This window comes from Tursiops truncatus, chromosome 6, assembly GCF_011762595.2.
Source record: "Tursiops truncatus isolate mTurTru1 chromosome 6, mTurTru1.mat.Y, whole genome shotgun sequence".
Classification (NCBI taxonomy): Eukaryota; Metazoa; Chordata; class Mammalia; order Artiodactyla; family Delphinidae; genus Tursiops; species Tursiops truncatus.
The window spans coordinates 37,533,095-37,553,646 of NC_047039.1; the positions used below are offsets into that span (position 1 = coordinate 37,533,095).

Sequence of the window (20,552 nt, forward strand, 5' to 3'; positions counted from 1 at the left end):
CAGGTTTTGGTTCACAGAGTGCCTCTCCCTCTGTCTCAGGCCTCTGAGTTCCTTCACAATTTCCCATTCTGTTTGAACTTTTATGTTATGTTTACGAGAAGGCAACGTCAAATAGCTGCTCAAAGATTCTCTTACTGACCATAGGATCTGGTTCTCTGAACACCTGACTCTGTATTCAATGCCTAAAGTGAGTCAGGGCTTTATTCAGACCTTCCATTTTAGTCTTACTTTTTTGTTAAAGGGACAGGTTTTTTGTGTGTGTTTTTTTTTCTTTATGAGAAATGTTCAAAATGACATCTTGAAATGGTCTCAGACATGAGGAGAGACACCTTCTCCTTTGAAATAGTTGGTCCTTTAGAAAGAGAAACAAATATTTTAAATAAATTGTCCAAAAATATGCCTCAGATCTGCTATTTGAGTAAACCATTAATGCTTTTTAAAAAGACTTATCAGATAAAATAAATTTAGAAAATACAAAAAAAAAATCAAATTATCAATACTTATCAATTTAAAATTGATAAGACTATTTGTAGGTTTTTGAAAAACCTAGAAATAATACAATAAAATGAGAATTTTAGGTAGCTACCCAAAGCTTTATAATTCATAAGCCTTTAGAGAATATTATAGTAAAATTCTTATTCAATAGAAGAATACAAAATTAGAACACCAAAAAAGGTAGTATGTTGAAGACATATGATGATTATAATAAAAGTTTAAATATAGACTCAAAAGAAGTTCCTGGTAAATGGAAATATACTATGTTCTTTTTTTTCTTCTTCTTTTTTTTGTGGTACGCGGGCCTCTCACTGTTGTGACTTCTCCCATTGTGGAGCTCAGGCTCCGGATGCGCAGGCTCAGTGGCCATGGCCCACAGGCCCAGCCGCTCCACGGCATGTGGGATCTTCCCAGACCGGGGCACGAACCTGCATCCCCTGCATCGGCAGGCGGACTCTCAACCACTGTGCCACCAGGGAAGCCCTATACTATGTTCTTATATGGAAAAATTACTAAATGTAAATTTAATTCAAGTGTATCTACAAAATTGCAAAAATCCAAACCCCATTTGAAGTTTATAACTTATTAAAAATATTATTTGGAATAATTTTAGAAAGTGAAAGTAGCTATAAACAATAAAGTAATAGGAAAAAAAATTGCCTCATGAAAATGTAAAATGTAATATCATTTTAACTTAATAATCCTTCTTATTCAGGAATAGTTCAAGTAACCAGTCAATTACATATAAGAATTTTTCATCTGATAAACATTGCATTTGGAAACAAAGGAAATATGCTAATTTTGATATCATGAAAAGTAAAGTCATGTTTCAAGCCCTCTGAATATATAAGCACATACAACTCACAAAGACAAAGCATAGCAGCAGCAGCAGCAGCTACTACTACAACAGAATTAGAAGTAAAAGAAGAAATATAGATTACAAATGTAAAATTAATTTACAATAGGCATAGTAGACAAAAATTAATATATTAAATCATTAAAAATATCAATTAAGACAACCATACTGATACATGAGCAGAGGTTATAAGCAAGCAATTTATGAAAGTGTTCAAACTAGAAATTAAAAATTAAATTTTTTAATTAAAAAGAAAAAAGAAAAAAATATAGTATGTGGCTTTATGGTGATGTGAAGGAAAAACTCACTCTCATAAGCAAACTCTTCAGCTGATTACATTAGGCAACCAGGAAAATAAAAATAAAATAGAACCAAACAATCCAATTGGACATTTATATCAAATATTAAACACGTTCTATCTCTTGGTTACTATTATGTAATTTAGGATTCAGTTAGCAACTTAAATACGGTATAGTTTTCATGGACCTCACCATGTCTCTTGCGAGACTGGTAGATATAACTAAATATGCTTAATGAATAAATCAGCATGAGGGACAAAAGTCACAATTGATGACATGAAACACATTGTAGATGTAATTCCTGCTCTCCATATGATTCAACAGAGTATCTGATGACTCTGAACTTAAATTAATAATTCTTTGTAATGAACTTACAGTAGGTGACGTGTGTTGTAAAACTTAAACTCATTTGTATAAAGAGTAATTTTTGATCTCACAGGGTATTCATTCCTATTAAATGACATAAGGTATAAATAATATCCAATAGAATACCTTACAATGTAGCTATGACAATTAGAGCATTATGTCTCTGTATTAAGGTTTGGCAAATCAAATAATATTATTATCATTTGTGTTTTTCCTGCTGTTATTGTTTGTTTACAAGAGAGGAAAATGAATCTTTCTGAGTTTTAGTATTCCCTAAGTTTACATATCTAATAATGCACAAAGCCAGAATTGTAGTTCATTATTCTAAATGCCAGCCCAGTCTGATAGTCTAGTACCATTTTCATTCCAATAACCTATATAATCAAATAAATATAGAAAATTTAATATTACTATAGATTTTAACTTTATCTTGGTAATATGACATGGTTAAATACACATTAGGCTCTTAAGCTAAAGGAAAACATAGTTTCTCAGTTATTTTATTCTAATTCTTAATAAAAACAAAAACAATAAAAAGGATTTTTATACGTTTTGCTTCATTCTGCCTTTTTTTTTTTTTTTTATCTTTTGGCCACGCCACGTGGCATGTGGGATCTTAGTTCCCCGACCAGGGATCTAACCCACACCCCCTGCATTGGCAGCACAAGGTCTTAACAACTGGACTGCCAGAGAAGTGCCTGCTTTATTCTGCTTTTGTTAGCATTTAGTCTTTGTTTAATTGCAATTCTCATCTATCTCTTTCTCAATGAAGTGATACAGCTTTCATCATTGTTATGATTTTAGAGACCCACCCCCAGATATTTGTACATTCATATAAATGGAAGAAAGCCTTTTCAATAACATAAATGTAAATAACACTACAGACACATAGGAGTATAGATCTGTTAATTACTAATCGAAAACCAACTTGTCTGGCCGATGACACTTTCATTATAAGGTCCTTAGTAATATCTAACAAGCACACAGAAATAACGTATAAGAAAGAAGCATGAAAGTATATTATTTAGTAGGTATTCATTCATTCAGTATATGTATTGAATTCTTACGCTTGTCAGGCACTAGGCTTGAGAATGAGACAAAAAGAAATATACCAGAATCAGGCATTAAGAAACTCACAGATGCAAATATTAGAGCTCTAATTCTGCCAAACTGTATTAAAATAACAAAATAAGCACTTATTTCATACAACTCATAAAAGAAAATTAGGAACAGCTAAATCTTTGTTTATTTATTTATTTTTTAACATCCTTATTGGAATATAATTGCTTTACAATGATGTGTTAGTTTCTGCTTTATAACAAAGTGAATCAGCTATACATATACATATATCCCCATATCTCTTCCCTCTTGCATCTCCCTCCCTCCCACCCTCCCCATCCCGCCTCTCTAGGTGGTCATAAAGCACCAAGCTGATCTCCCTGTGCTATGTGGCTGCTTCCCACTAGCTATTTTACATTTGGTAGTGTATATATGTCCGTGCCACGCTCTCACTTTGTACAAGCTTACCCTTCTCCCTCCCCATGTCCTCAAGTCTGTTCTCTAGCAGGTCTGAGTCTTTATTCCCATCCTGCCCATAGGTTCTTCATGACCATTTTTTTTTTTAAGATTCCATATATATGTGTTAGCATATGGTATTTGTTTTTCTCTTTCTGACTTACTACACTCTGTATGACAGACACTAGGTCCATCCACCTAGCTACAAATAACTCAATTTTGTTTCTTTTTATGGCTGAGTAATATTCCATTGTATATATGTGCCACATCTGCTTTATCCACTCAGCTGTCGATGGACACTTAGGTTGCTTCCATGTCCTGGCTATTGTAAATAGAGCTGCAATGTACATTGTGGTACATGACTCTTTTTGAATTATGGTTTTCTCTGGGTATATGCCCAGTACTGGGATTGCTGGGTCGTATGGTAGTTCTATTTTAGTGTTTTAACGAACCTCCATACTGTTCTCCAAGTGGCTGTATCAATTTACATTTGACCAACAGTACAAGAGGGTTCCCTTTTCTCCACACCCTCTCCAGCATTTATTGTTTGTAGATTTTTTGTTGATGGCCATTCTGACTGGTGTGAGGTGATACCTCATTGTAGTTTTGACTTGCATTTCTCTAATGATTAGCGATGTTGAGCATCCTTTCATGTGTTTGTTGACAATCTGTATATCTGTGGAGAAATGTCTATTTAGGTCTTCTGCCCATTTTTGGAATGGGTTGTTTGTTTTTTGGATATTGAGCTGCATGAGCTGCTTATAAATTTTGGAGATTAATCCTTTGTCAGTTGCTTTGTTTGCAAATATTTTCTCCCATTCTGAGGGTTGTCTCTGTCTTGTGTATGGTTTCCTTTGCTGTGCAAAACCTTTTAAGTTTCATTAAGTCCCATTTGACTTTTTTGTTTTTTTTTTTTTTTTCCATTTCTCTAGGAGGTGGGTCACAAAGGCTCTTGCTGTGTTTTATGTCATAGAGTGTTCTTCCTATGTTGTCCTCTAAGAGTTTTATAGTGTCTGGCCTTACATTTAGGTCTTTAATCCGTTTTGAGTTTATTTTTGTGTATGGTGTTAAGATGTGTTCTAATTTCATTCTTTTACATGTAGCTGTCCCGTTTTCTCAGCACCACTTATTGAAGAGGCTGTCTATTCTCCACTGTATATTCTTGCCTTCTTTATCAAAGATAAGGTGACCATATGTGCATGGGTTTATCTCTGGGCTTTCTGTCCTGTTCCATTGATCTATATTTCTGTTTTTGTGCCAGTACCATACTGTCTTGATTACTGTAGCTTTGTAGTATAATCTGAAGTCAGGGAGCCTGATTCCTCGTGCTCAGTTTTTCTTTCTCAAGATTGCTTTGGCTATTCGGGGTCTTTTGTGTTTCCATACAAATTGTGAAGTTTTTTGTTCTAGTTCTGTGAAAAATGCCATTGGCAGTTTGATAGGGATTGCATTTAATCTGTAGTTTGTTTTGGGTAGTATACTCATTTTCACGATGTTGATTCTTCCAATCCAAAAACATGGTATATCTCTCTATCTGTTTGTATCATCTTTAATTTCTTTTATCAATGTTTTATTGTATTCTGCATACTGGTGTTTTGTCCCCTTAGGTATTTTTTTTAATTTAATTTGATTTATTTTTTTATACAGTAGTTTCTTATTAATTATCCATTTTATACATATCCTTTGGTAGGTTTATTCCTAGATATTTTATTGTTTTTGTTGCAGTGGTAAATGGGAGTGTTTCCTTAATTTCTCTTTCAGATTTTTCATCATTAGTGTATAGGAATGCAAGAGATTTCTGTGCATTAAATTTGTATCCTGCTGCTTAACCAAATTCATTGATAGCTCTAGTAGTGTTTTTGTAGCATTTTTTACAATTCTGTATATATAGTATCATGTCATCTGCAAACAGTGACAACTTTACTTCTTCATTTCCAGGTTGGATTCCTTTTATTTAGTTTTTCCCTCTCTGATTGCTGTGGCTAGAACTTCAAATACTGTGTTGAATAATAGTGGTGAGATTGTGCATCCTTGTCTTGTTCCTGATTTTAGAGGGAAAAGTTTCAGTTTTTCATCATTGAGAACGATATTGGCTATGGGTTTGTCATATATGGTATTTATTATGTTGAGGTAAGTTCCCTCTATGCCTACTTTCTGGAGGGTTTTTATCATAAATCGGTGTTGAATTTTGTCAAAAGCTTTTACTGCATCTATTGACATGATCATGTCGTTTTTCTCCTTCAGTTTGTTAATATGGTGTATCACATTGATTGATTTGCGTATATTAAAGACTCCTTGCATTATTGGGATAAACCCCACTTGATCATGGTGTATGATCCTTTTAATGTGCTGTTGGATTCTGTTTGCTAGTATTTTGTTGAGGATTTTTCATCTATGTTCAGCAGTGATATTGGTCTGTAGTTTTCTTGTTTTGTAGTATCTTTGTCTGGTTTTGGTATCACCATCACGGTGATGGTGGCCTCGTAAAATGAGCATGGGAATGTTCCTCCCTCTGCTATATTTTAGAAGAGTTTGAGAAGGATAGGTTTTAGCTATTCTCTAAATGTTTGATAGAATTCACTTGTTAAGCCTTCTAGTCCTGGGCTTTTGTTTGTTGGAAGATTTTTAATCACAGTTTCAATTTCAGTGCTTGTGATTTGTCTTTTGATATTTTCTATTTCTTCCTGCTTCAGTCTCTGAAGGTTGTGCTTTGTGCCTTTCTAAGAACTTGTCCATTACTTCCAGGTTGTCCATTTTATTGGCATAGAGTTGCTTGTAGTAATCTCTCATGGTTCTTTGTATTTCTGCAGTGCCAGTTGTTAGTTCTCGTGTTTCATTTCTAATGATGTTGATTTGAGTCTTCTTTTATCTATTTCATAGAGTATCACATTTCAAATTAAAATTGATTTTTTTGGATTTTATTTATGCAATTGCATGACAAGTCTGTTCCAATAATTTCCCTATTTTAGAGGTAATACTGAGGTCAGTATTACTTGTTCTATATGATTTAATATTGTCAGTAATATTTCTAAATATTCTGTATCAGGTCACTAAGTGTCAGAATACTTTTATTTGGAATGTAAATATATGTATATGATATATATATATGTGTGTGTGTGTGTGTGTGTTTAATTAAAATAGAGATTGAATAGATACATTTTAAAATGATGTAGGTTATTTGCTACAGGAGAATGGGAGGGAATTTTGGTAGTTCTTCAACCAACCACTTTGGATTAGATTAAAGAATGATTTAAGTGTAACATCTCCCTTTTTAGTAACTTCTACACTCCTTTACGAATAAAAGAAAAAGCTCCACCACTGTAATCAAAGAATCCATAGTCTCCAGTGCAGTCATAGAATAGACACTCTTAGGACTGGGTCAGTGATAGTGTTCACTTTGGGGAAAATAAAACAGAGAAAAAGATCCCCTTTTTGACTGAAAGTCAAGATGCTACATATATTAGTTTTTGTTTTGTTTTGTTTCTTTGCTGAAGAACAAATGACAAAAAGTTTAGTGGATTAAAGTAACATACATATAATATCTTACAGTTAATGTGGGCCAGGAATCTGGCCATGACTTAGCTGGGTCCTCTGCGTAGGATCTCACAAAGCTATAAGCAATCTGTCACCCAGGACTGGGTTCCCATCAGGGGCTTGGCTGGAGGAGGATCTGCTTCTAAACTTTCTTAGGTTGTTGGAGAATTAATTTCCTTGCAGTTGTAGGACTCGTGACAGCTTGCTTCTTCAAAACTAACAATGGCAAAAGAGATTCTAGCAAGATGAGTGCTCTACTCTTATGTAATCACATACACATAATTAAGTGTATCCCATCACCTTTGCTGTATTCCACTTGTTGGAAACAAATCACAAGCCCTGTCTACACTCAGAAGAACTGGATTACACAAATGTGTGAACACCAGGAAATGGGGAATACAGGAGCCACCCTAAGATCTATCTGCCACACTGTAATTACTACATTTGTGGTTAAACAATCGTGAGAAAAAACTCTGATTTCATCAGTGATGTCCCCAATAGTCAGATAATTTTGTAAGAGTCCTGGTAATCGTTCAAAACTTAAAGGTTTTTGATCCCTGAAATAGCCTGGCTCAGTGTTATGAGATTTCTCCATTAATTTGCTCAATATACCTGAGAAACTTTAGGTAGGTGCTCTCCTGAGTGAGAGAATAAACCTGCAACAAGGGCCAAAAGAGCCAGTCTTAAATAACACTTCTAGGAATTACTACGGTTAATGAGTCCGTAAACAGAAAACTACCTGGAAGAAAAGTGAGAGGATAATCTGCCCAGATGAAAGACAGTCACTCTAAGCAACTCTAAGGGAGCAAATCAAGCAGTTTTGCTTCAGTTTTTCTTAGGAAGGAGGTAGGTACTGGAGGGGTGTCACAGTTATAGTCCATCATGAAATCCACAGATACTGAAGGGGCACCAAAACTGATGACTTCTAATTTGTTTCCCTCTAAGAATATCCATTCTAAAGGACCAGGTCCCTGTGCCATGTACAATATGTAGCCAGAATGTAAAACACTTGTAATAGGAAGAGAGCCACAGTTTATTAGAGATTTTTCTCTTCCCCATGTTCTGACATTTAAAAAAAAAAATCACTTCATTGCCTATGGGAACCAAGTGGATGAAAGATCTGAGAAAATATCTTCTACTTTTGACTTGCTTATTTTACAAAGACTGGAGTCTAGCAGGTAAAACCCCATGTAAGGAACTGTAAAAGAAAAAACTTGGAAACAATCTTTCCCTGGGCTGGGAGACAAGCTTGTCTAAGGCAAATCAAGCTGTGGCTCATGGCCCAGGCACACTTTAACACTGAGTGGCTGGAATCAGCAATATCTTGCAGCCCTTAAGCTGTATTCTTAGCAACATGATATAAGGAGGAAGACTTTGAATACACACTATAAAGGGACATAATCAGTTTGGGAGACAAATTGAGATCATGACTCTTCTCAAGAATAAGCTTTGCTATTATAAACTCAGATTCATTTACTGCTATTTATTATGTTCATGAATTTGTGCTTATATAATCCCGTGTTTTAAAAATGTCTCAGCTTTAATTTTGAATATTGAAAAGATTGAAAGATAACTCTATGCACAAAATATCTTAAGCTTTTCGGTAATGACTAAGATTGTAAAGCAGTTCTGAGAACAAAAATTTTGAGAAATGATGCTTTAAAGAACCAATTTAGATGAGAGAAATTTAAAATTTATAATTGATAGAATTTATACCATAAATTTAGATCATAAAAACATGTGCTTTATAGTTTATAATTTATAGAAATTTATTATTGATCAGTTCTAAGTACATTATAATATCCTTTATGATATTCTTTTGATCCATGAGTTATTTAGGTTTTATTCCAAATATATTTTAATTAAATATTTTTTTAATTTAATACTATGGTTATTAAATTTATCATCTAAAGACACTTTAATGTATCCTATTGTATATTTCTCCATGGATATGGGATGTTGGACATAAAAAGAGATTCTTCCAGTTCACACCAGTATCTAAGCTCACTGTATGTTTAATAAAGATGTGTTGTCTTTAAAGAACCTTCTAAGTACAATTATTTCAAATTTTGATACTTGTTTTACGTGTTAAATTAAAAAATGATTCACACATGCTTGAAAAGAGCATATATATTATATTATAGTCAGTGTTCTATATATGCCAATTAGACCAGATGTGTTATTTATGCTTTGCAAATATTCTTACACCCAAACTATTGTTCTTTTGGCTTTTTGTCTGCTTAAACTGTGTTCTCTGAGGAGTTAGGTATATAATTCTGTCAACTTAAACTTAACATTTTATAAGCGTGTGTTTTTTCTATATCTAAAACTTTTCTTAACAGTGAAGTATAATTATATAATACTACTATAAATGCTCTAATTTGGGGCGGTTTAATATTTTCTATGTATATTCTTTTTAGTTTTTTTTTTCTTTCAACTCTGCTGTGTCCCTAATTTTTCCAAGATTTCTCTTCGGAGCTGTGGATGGGTATATGAAGTTTCCTACTTGATCTACACTTGACTGTCTAAAAGCACATGTAACTTAGCATGTCATAAACCAAGTACCTGATCTTACCTCCAGAACCTTACTGCTGCTTCTTTTTAATGATAAGTTTAACTTTCTAGTTTCTCAGAAGACAACTATAATTTATTTCTCTCATAGTACACATTCTATTTTCAGAATATACTATTGGTTCTACCTTCAAAATAGATCTAACCACTTCTCACTATATTACTACTCCAAACTACCATTTGCTTGCCTCTGATTTTTTTAACTTATTTATTAAGCACATCTTAATAAATGTGCTTAATCACTGAATTTCACATCACTGAAATCTAATATACCTACAAAAACCCTGCACAGATGTTGAGTTCATATGTTTTCACCTGAAACAACTAATCAGATCACAAATATTTCATTACCTGCATCCAAAGTTCCCCCCTTGCCCTCTCCCAGTCACTAATCACTCAAAATTAACAATTACTCAGTCTATCACAATAGATTAATTTCACTTGCTTATAGAATTTATAAAATTTAAATATACATTATTTTCTCATTTAAATCTCACTGGTTGCTCAACATAAGGTTTGTGAGATTCATATGTTGTTGTGTAGAGCATTAGTTTCTTTATTTTCATTGTTCCATATCTCTTATATGTGGAATCTAGAAAAATGGTACAGATGAACTTATTTGCAAAGCAGAAATAGTCCAGATGTAGAAAACAAACTTATGAATACCAAGGGGGGAAGTGGGGGTGTGTGAGATGAATTGGGAGTTTGGGGTTGACATATATACACTACTATATATGAAATAGTTAACTAATGAGAACCTACTGTATAGCACAGGGAACCCTACTCAGTGCTCTGTGGTGATCTAAATGGGAAGGAAATCTTAAAAAGAGTGGATACATGTATATGTATAACTGATTCACTTTGCTGTACAGCAGAAAGTAACACAACATTGTAAAGCAACTATACTCCAATTTAAAAAAAAATATTCAAATATGTAGATATACCACAATTAATTGATTTGTTTTACTGTTTATGGACACTGGATTGTTTCTAGTTTGAGTCAAATAAAGCTGCTATGAGCATTGTTAATTCATTGTTAATGAATTTGGGGACACATATGCATGCATTTTTGTTGGGTATATTCCCATGAGTGGAATTGCTCAGGGATAAAGTTAATTTGTAGATTAGGACCCACAAAATGGAGGCTGTGCCAGTGGCCCAGCCTACACCACACATTTCAACTTAAGTCAGCCTGCCTTATCCGAAACACCTCCCAAGGAAACCTAACATACACCGATCACAATCCTCCAACTCAGCTTTAGCTTATCTTACTTTAGAAAATAGGACGTGCTAGCATTATAAGGAAAGCCTCACCTTCTTGCCAATTCTGCCCTGCTTCTGTGTTGCCTCTTCTAATGCTCTATAAAACTGGATCTTGCCCCAAATCCCTTGGAAAGAGTGCTGCACTGCTTGTGATCCCAACCCATGCATTGTTTTCCCTTGAATGAAGAGCATCAAACTCATAACTATATTTTTGGTAACAAGATGGGACCCACAGAAAGTTGCTGAAGCTTCCAGGGACCGCTCCTAGACACAGGGGTAGGTACCTGCAGATTCCTTTTGGTTCACTGTTTCTTGAGCCACACTCTGGGACTTTGGGTAAACTTTTCTCAGATTACACTGCGCTTGTTTTGTCATCTGAGCTCTTCAAGTTTATTTATCATAATACTTCCAGGTAGAAAATTGAGGTGTGAAATACTCCAGATTTTTTAGAGTGAGACTTAGTGGGCCACAGCAGTTGGGTTTGCGGCTGACTTATCTACAACGTAAGCTCCTTTGGGAGATTCTGACAGGTCTCAGGAACTGTGCACAGGCAGCCAGAAAGAGTAAGTCTGGTTGAATTAGGGAAGATTATTTCAAAAATGAAATAATGGGTGTCCCTCAATCTAAAGAAAGTAAGATGGCAGCAGTTAGGGAACTCACAAAGCCTTGAGGTAAATTCATTGCATAAACCGCTGGAGGATTTGGGGGAATAAATTAAGACAAGAAATTCAGACTTTGGGGGATATTGACATACCAAAAGCTAGGTAAGCATAAGATGGACTTTTAAAAGCCATTAGGTCTGTCACTATAAAGAAATCTTGTGAAAGGAATAATAGATCTATTGCTAATGGGAATCTCAGAAGCCAAAGCCACAAAACTGGTGTGCATGCCTTGAGCATTTAAAAGCTGTTAGAGCACCTGCCACCTAACTAAAACTTCTGAGCTAGGATAAGTTAGTTAGATTGACACCAGATCACCAAACAACCTCAAGAAAACTTCTGTGCAATGAGGTACACTGTAAAACACCACAAAATCCCCATATCTTAGGTGTTAATCTGTTTTCATGAGACCCAAGGCTTAGCTAAAGAAATGGGATCTTCACGTTTCAAAGAATTAAGTGCATCACTCCTGCTTATTTTATGTCTATGAATCATGGTCCTAGAAGCTGTAGATAGCTACAAAATGTCAAAAGCTCACTAAGACAACCTAGAATTACAATAACCATTATGGGGAACGTTCTAGTTATACAAGGTTGTTTATTTAAAAGTACACTTGAAAGCAGTGTTTCCCTATATTACCTTCTGTTTGTCTTGCTTTGTGTCCTGAGAATTGGGCTTGGCTTTCTCCCTGCCTGGGGTGTGCAGCTTCTTGTGTATACAGGTAGCTCAGTCATCAGGTTGAGGGCCCCAATATATGGCCAGATAGAAATGTGGGTTGCACTCCATTTACAGCTAAAGCTCTACCCACTGCTGCCAGCTCTCAGGGAAATAGACTTAAGTCCTTCTTTATTATGACTGTCTTTCAAAGCAGCTGTGGATCTTGGGTGCATAGTATCTTTGGGGGTTGTTCAGTATTGCCAGGGATGTTTACTCTTTGTTACTCTCAGGAATATAGAAACTAATGTTTCAAATGTTTCTCAAGTTCATATGATTTGTGATAATTTTCAAGAAAAAAATCTAGTTTGTTGATTTAACTAAAATAGGCATGTCTTTAGAGCTATCAATATTAAATATAATGTAGGTATGCAATTTTATTCTACCTAGGTTAACTAAAAGTTAAATAAAGTCATGTTACCTCTATTACTGAATTTGTCAGCAAGAAAGATAACTTAAAATGATTACTGTTTAATGGCTCATGAAATTTTCAGGAGTAATCTAAACATAATTGTTAAGAAAAAGTAAATTAAATAAATGTAAGATAAAAATTTATAAATAAACCTTCCAACAATTATGCTTTAAGTAAACTCTGTTTACTTTAAGCATAGTTTAAAAAATCTTTTTGGTAACTTGAAAGCTTAAACTTATACTAAGTTACATAATGGATATTCATTGACTATCTAGATCATTTCCAAATAAGATAAAATACGGAAACATTAATTACTAAACATAGGTTTATCTACTTTTGGCTTCCTTTTATAGAGGAACTAAATACATTTGGGTTTATTAAACATCCTTTTTTCGACATTAAACAACTTACTACGAGAAAGAATATACTTGTAAAAATTATAAAATATATTTATAAATTTGCCAATTCAGAGAATACTAGTATAACAGACAGTCCATAATTGCTTACTTCCTAGATTTCATTAGTTATTAAACATTCTGTGGGTTAAGAATTCTAATCAAAATATGAAATTAAAAGTATTTAAAAATAATAATAGTTAAAGGAAACAACTGCATGAAAAGTAGAATGACCACTTGTTCCAGAATGAGAAAGAAAAAAAAGCATAGGAAAAACCTGAATGCATATGAAAAGTTGTAGAAATTTTGTGGAAAGGAATTTTATGTGTGCTCAAGCTGGCTAAGATTTCATTTTTTTAAATAAGTGTTAATATCAAAAGTACTTTGATGTAAAATTAGAATTTGGTTTTCTCTCTGTTAAAAACACAAGGTGGTTTTGGATTATTGGTCTGTTCTTGATAAGAGATCGTGAAAAGTTTATTTGACCTTTTGGGCAATCTACCTGTAAAGCAAAGATATGGGGTCTTAACAAAGCAGTAACTGACTCTTTACTTAGCAATGAAACATCACTAAGGTTAAAAATGGTATAAAAATTTAGAGCTATAATCCACATAAATTTCGGTTTTTTTTTACATCTTTATTGGAGTATAATTGCTTTTCAATGGTGTGTTAGTTTCTGCTTTATAACAAAGTGAATCAGTTATACATATACATATGTTTCCATATCTCTTCCCTCTAGTGTCTCCCTCCCTCTCACCCTCCCTATCCCACCCCTCTAAGTGGTCACAAAGCACCTAGCTGACCTCCCTGTGCTATGAGTCTGCTTCCCACTAGCTATCTATTTTACGTTTGGTAGTGTATATATGTCCATGCCACTCTCTCACTTTGTCACAGCTTACCCTTCCCCTCCCTCCTGAAGTCCTTTCTCTAGTAGGTCTGTGTCTTTATTCCTGTATTACCCCTAGGTTCTTCATGACATTTTTTTTTTCTTAGATTCCATATATATGTGTTAGCATATGGTATTTGTCTTTCTCTTTCTGACTTACTTCACTCTGTATGACACACTCTAGGTCCCTCCACCTTACTACAAAATAACTCAATTTCGTTTCTTTTTATGGCTGAGTAATATTCCGTTGTATATATGTGCCACATCTTCTCCATCCATTCATCCGATGCTGGAGGCTTAGGTTGCTTCCATCTCCTGGCTATTGTAAATAGAGCTGCAATGAACATTGTGGTACATGACTCTTTTTGAATTATGGTTTTCTCAGGGTATATGCCCAGTAGTGGGATTGCTGGGTCATATGGTAGTTCTACTTTTAGATTTTTAAGGAACCTCCATACTGTTCTCCATAGTGGCTGTATCAATTTACATTCCCACCGACAGTGCAAAAGGGTTCCCTTTTCTCCACACCTTCTCCAGCATTTATTGTTTCTAGATTTTTTGATGATGGCCATTCTGACTGGTGTGAGATGATGTCTCATTGTAGTTTTGATTTGCATTTCTCTAATGATTAATGATGTTGAGCATTCTTTCATGTGTTTGTTGGCAGTCTGTATATCTTCTTTGGAGAAATGTCTATTTTGGTCTTCTGCCCAGTTTTGGATTGGGTTGTTTGTTTATTTGATATGGAGCTGCATGAGCTGCTTGTAAATTTTGGAGATTAATCCTTTGTCAGTTGCTTCATTTGCAAATATTTTCTCCCATTCTGAGGGTTGTCTTCTGGTCTTGTTTATGGTTTCCTTTGCTGTGCAGAAACTTTGCAGTTTCATTAGGTCCCATTTGTTTAGTTTTGTTTTTATTTCCATTTCTCTAGGAGGTGGGTCAAAAAGGATCTTGCTGTGATTTATGTCATAGAGTGTTCTGCCTATGTTTTCCCCTAAGAGTTTGATAGTTTCTGGCCTTACATTTAGGTCTTTAATCCATTTTGAGCTTATTTTTGTCTATGGTGTTAGGGAGTGATCTAATCTCATGCTTTTACATGTACCTGTCGAGTTTTCCCAGCAGAGGAAAGAGGCTGTCCTTTCTCCACTGTACATTCCTGCCTTCTTTATCAAAGATAAGGTGACCATATGTGCGTGGGTTTATCTCAGGGCTTTCTATCCTGTTCCATTGATGTATATTTCTGTTTTTGTGCCAATACCATACTGTCTTGATTACTGAAGATTTGTAGTATAGTCTGAAGTCAGGGAACTTGATTCCTCCAGCTCTGTTTGTTGTTCTCAAGATTGCTTTGTCTATTCGGGGTCTTTAGTGTTTCCATACAAATTGTGAAATTTTTTGTCCTAGTTCTGTGAAAAATGCCAGCGATAGTTTGATAGGGATTGCATTGAATCTGTAGATTGTTTAGGGTAGTAGAGTCATTTTCACCATGTTGATTCTTCCAATCCAAGAACATGGTATATCTCTCCATCTATTTGTATCATTCTTAATTTCTTTCATCAGTGTCTTATAATTTTCTGCATACAGGTCTTTTTTCTCCTTAGGTAGGTTTATACCTAGATATTTTATTCTCTTTGTTGCAGTGGTAAATGGGAGTGTTTTCTTGATTTCACTTTCAGACTTTTCATCATTAGTGTATAGGAATGACAGAGATTTCTGTGCATTAATTTTTTTTTATCCTGCTACTTTACCAAATTCATTGATTAACTCTAGTAGTTTTCTGGTATCATCTTTAGGATTCTCTATGTATAGTATCATGTCATCTGCAGACAGTGACAGCTTTACTTCTTCTTTTCTCATTTGGATTCCTTTTACATCCTTTTCTTCTCTGATTGCAGTGGCTAAAACTTCCAAAACTATGTTGAATAACAGTGGTGAGAGTGGGCAACCTTGTCTTGTTTCTTCCAGGTTGTTTCTTCCAGGTTGTCCATTTTATTGGCATAGAATTGCTTGTAGTAATCTCTCATGATCTTTTGTATTTCTGCAGTGTCAGTTGTTACTTCTCCTTTTTCATTTCTAATTCTATTGATTTGAGTCTTCTCCCTTTTTTTCTTGATGAGTCTGGCTAATGGTTTATCAATTCTGTTTATCTTCTGAAAGAACCAACTTTTAGTTTTATTGATCTTTGCTATTGTTTCCTTCATTTCTTTTTCATTTATTTCTGATATGATCTTTATGATCTCTTTCCTTCTGCTAACTTTGGGGTTTTTTTTTTTGTTATTTTTCCTGTAATTGCTTTAGGTGCAAGGTTAGGTTGTTTATTCGAGATGTTTCCTGTTTCTTAAGGTAGGATTGTATTGCTATAAACTTCCCTCTTAGAACTGCTTTTGCTGCATCCCATAGATTTTGGGTCATCATGTCTCCATTGTCATTTGTTTCTAGGTATTTTTTGATTTCCTCTTTGATTTCTTCAGTGATTAACAGAGAATAACTTTGTTATTAAGTAGTGTATTGTTTAGCCTCCGTGTGTTTGTATTTTTTACAGAGCTTTTCCTGTAATTGATATCTAGTCTCATAGCGTTGTGGTCGGAAAAGATACTTGATACAATTTCAATCTTCTTAAATTTCCCAAGGCTTGATTTGTGACCCAAGATATGATCTATCCTGGAGAATGTTCCATGAGCACTTGAGAAAAATGTGTATTCTGTTGTTTTTGGATAGAATGTCCTATAAATATCAATTAAGTCCATCTTGTTTAACGTATCATTTAAAGCTTGTGTTTTCTTATTTATTTTCATTTTGGATGATCTGACCATTGGTGGAAGTGGAATCTTTAAGTCCCCTACTATGAATGTGTTACTGTTGATTTCCACTTTTATGGCTGTTAATATTTGCCTTATGTATTGAGGTGATCCTATGTTAGGTGCATGAATATGTACAATTGTTATATCTTCTTCTTGGATCGATCCCTTGATCATTATGTAGTGTCCTTTTCTGTCTCTTCTAATAGTCTTTATTTTAAAGTATATTTTGTCTGATATGAGAATTGCTACTCCAGCTTTCTTTTGATTTCCTTTTGCATGGAGTATCTATTTCCATCCCCTCACTTTCATTCTATATTTGTCTCTAGGTCTGAAGTGGGTCTCTTGTAGACAGCATATATATGGGTCTTGTTTTTGTATCCATTCAGCCAGTCTGTGTCTTTTGTTGGGAGCATTTAATCCCTGTACATTAATCCACATAGATTTGAATTAAAACTTACTGAACTTCTAATAGTCTCAGTACATATGTTCTTACTTAAAGTGGCATACCAGGGGAAGTAAAAATATATCTCAGTTATAAATCCTGCCTGTGGAAGAAGTAATTCAAAAATGGAATATAATAAGAGAAAGTAATATCTAATTTGACTGATGTCAAAGGATCTGAAAAGAGTTTTGCTCTCAAGATGCATGGACTGTTCTCTCAGAATCCTGATTTTAAAAAATAATCTCTAAAAGAGGCAAAAACCTCACATTCCCTGATGTGACATACATCCATACATAAGTAAATGCATTCATACACATGTATATATAAAATATTAGAGATATGAGAAAATATAAGAAGTGAGAAAAATACAAAAAAATATGTAGTATACACACACACACACACAACCTTGGATTCCAAATGTATACTGGTAGAATGAATAAAATTAGACAATGAAATCAGACACTTTCTGGATTGGACCAACTATGACTTGGCAATTTACTTGATGTGCAAGGACCAATTCTTGAAAATACTTTCCCATTCTTGATGAATTGCTTTTTTTGTCAAAAATTATTTGATCATATATTAATTGATTAATAAATAATAATAAAATAAATAGTAAAATAATATAATTAATAATTAATCATAATTAAATAATTGATCATATATATACATGATCATATATATATATATGTCGAATTCTGGAGTCCATGATGTCCTATCAATATATTTATTTATTCTAACATGAATACCACACTCTCTTGACCTCTGCAGCTCTTTTACAGCCTTGAAATCAGGTAGTGTGCATCTCCAATCTTATTTTTTTTCTGAGTAATATATTTTCTACCTGTTTTCTTTTTGATTTCTTCTGTTCATTCTTGCTAGGGATTAATTTTGTTAATATTTAACAATCAATTTTGAATTTGTTAGTTTTATTATTTTTTTGCTTTTTCTTTCATTGATTTCTCTCCTTTTTTTTCCCACTTAATATGTCCTTTCTCCTGCTTATTTTGGGTTTAATTTCTGTTTCATTTTCCAGTATCTTAAGATCAAAACTTAGATTTAACTTAGGTTAGAATTATATTACATCTGGAGTGGAAAAACTCTATGCTTACTTCCAGTAGCACCTGGATATCTGTCTTTGGCTTGGTCAAGAAAAGTTCTGTGGATTAACTAACCAACTAATAAATTATAATGTGCTGAGTAAAGTCCACAACTTTTCTGTTGACATCCCTGGTCAGTTTGTTTGATGAGGACTTTCCCTCTGTCTAACTGGTTTGTCAACCTGGCTTGACTACATGACCAGAGAGACATTAAAAAAACATATATTTCTCATCTTCTCTCTGAGAAAGTCTACATTGAGCTCTTCCCAAATCAATATTCATCAGAACAAATTTTGGCAGTTTCATCTTGAGATAAAATGCGCTTAACATATGATAATGAATAATAAGATTTTAAGGGCACAGCATGTTGCTGTATCTCACATGATCAGTAGAGATACAGATCCTCCCCCTCCTTGTAATTTTTATTTTGTAAATTTTGGTTCTCTTCACTTTTATTGAGAAGAGATCTTTATAATGTCTTGCATACACCCCATGCTTTAAAGAAATCTGGGTTTGACCATCCTAGCAGTATTTTTGAAATTTGTATTTACCAATAGATTTCTTATCTCAAGATAATCTACAGGATTTAAATATGCTAAGATCTGATTCTAAACATTTTTTTCAAGAGTAAGGAATTCTATGAATAAATTTAATCATTGTCTCTTAAATTTTATTATAAACTAACCTCCTGTCTTGTAAAGTATATCAATTCCAAAACTGGTCTGGGGTACTTTTATACCAGAAAACTATTATATGAACAGTAAAATGTGTGTGAATTAATTAGATTACAAAAATTGTACAAATTAAAAATATTTTAAATATTCTTATCACAGTGATGAAGGTACTCTAAGCTTTCAATAAAGTATACTTTTATTCTGTTTTTTTGGTAGATCTGTGGGCTAAAAGAAGTTGATGAAGACAGGCTTCCACTATATTTCAGATTTAAACCTTTGAGATTTGCTCTTCCCTCTGAGTCTCAAGACCAGGTAAGACAATGAGCAACGCTTCATTCTAATCTCAAAGGAGAAATAGTTGCTATTTCTAGTGTTGACTTCATGTACAGTCCTTTGAAGTCTTTACAGGCACCCTTCCAAGGACCTGGCCTTCAGACCAAAAGATTAAAGGGAAAAAATTTAAAAGCAAAGAAGCCCCCTTTTCCCCTAGATTTTGTGGAAATGGTATTTCCTGTTTGAGGCCAAAATGCATCTTCTTTTTTTCGATCTTTTTTGTTGTTATTATGTTTGTACAAACTGATTTAAGAACTGTTTATGTATGGCTTTCGTTTTGCCAGAGACATGCTTTACACTAGGGATACAATAGTACATAAGCATGATTGTTAATTTTACTCTTCAAGGGTATGGGGATTACTGTTTGAGAAATTATATGTAGTCATGTTTAAACACATAGTCTTGTGATAAAACAGAAGCAGATTTGAGTCTCAAGTTTATCTTGGATTTATTAACTTATTACCTATCTAATGCTTAAAGTGTTAAGCACTTACGTATTGGAGCATCAGTTTTTTCTATTTTAAAAGGAGGTAATAATACTTCTATTAAAGATTACATTGGCAGTTTGATAATGTAATGTAGAAAAGTTCAAGAAAGTGTAGAATGCTTGGCATATAAGTGATCAGTAAGAGCACGAACTTTAAATACATTTTTCTTCTTCATTACCACTGTCATCATCACCATGACCATTAGTGTCTCAATTTTGTAGTATATGTAATTCATCTGTAATAGTTATTTTGGAATTGGGGCTTAGTATTAGATGTGAGATATATGTTACTAGTATTGTAACAGTTTGGTTACCTTAGCAGAAAATAATACATTGAAATATTGATTGTTCACCTTTCAGTGTTATAGCAAGATATATATCTGATGAGATCAACTGAATATTTTCTACAGAAAAATATAAAAGATGTAGTCAAATAATACAAAAGTGATTATGATTACTTTTGTTTTTTGTCTTTACATTTGGTCTGTGGTAACTTTTAAGACTTTCATCTCTCTTCTTTTTTTGTGGCTCACCTTAGGTTATTTTCCTACTTGTTAATAGGTTAAAGCTGAGGGATACTGAGAGAATAAACTAAATGAATATCAAGATCTCTGATCTGAAAAGTCCTAAGTCAGAAGGTCACATATGTCTTATTAGCACATATTAACACATGCTTTTATCTTCAGCACTTAAATAGCATTGTACTCAGGTAAATTACAATTTATTTATAGGAAACACAGCAGAATGAAT

The 20,552-nt window shown here is 33.8% G+C and overlaps 1 long non-coding RNA gene across 1 annotated transcript in view; it reads left to right on the forward strand.

The window, feature by feature from the left end:
* Positions 1–20,552, forward strand: part of LOC141278871 (uncharacterized) — a 146,445-nt gene that overhangs the window by 23,647 nt on the left and 102,246 nt on the right. Inside the window, exon 2 of the long non-coding RNA XR_012332266.1 lies at positions 19,199–19,294. This is a non-coding gene — a long non-coding RNA (uncharacterized lncRNA). The remainder of the gene's footprint in view (positions 1–19,198; positions 19,295–20,552) is intronic.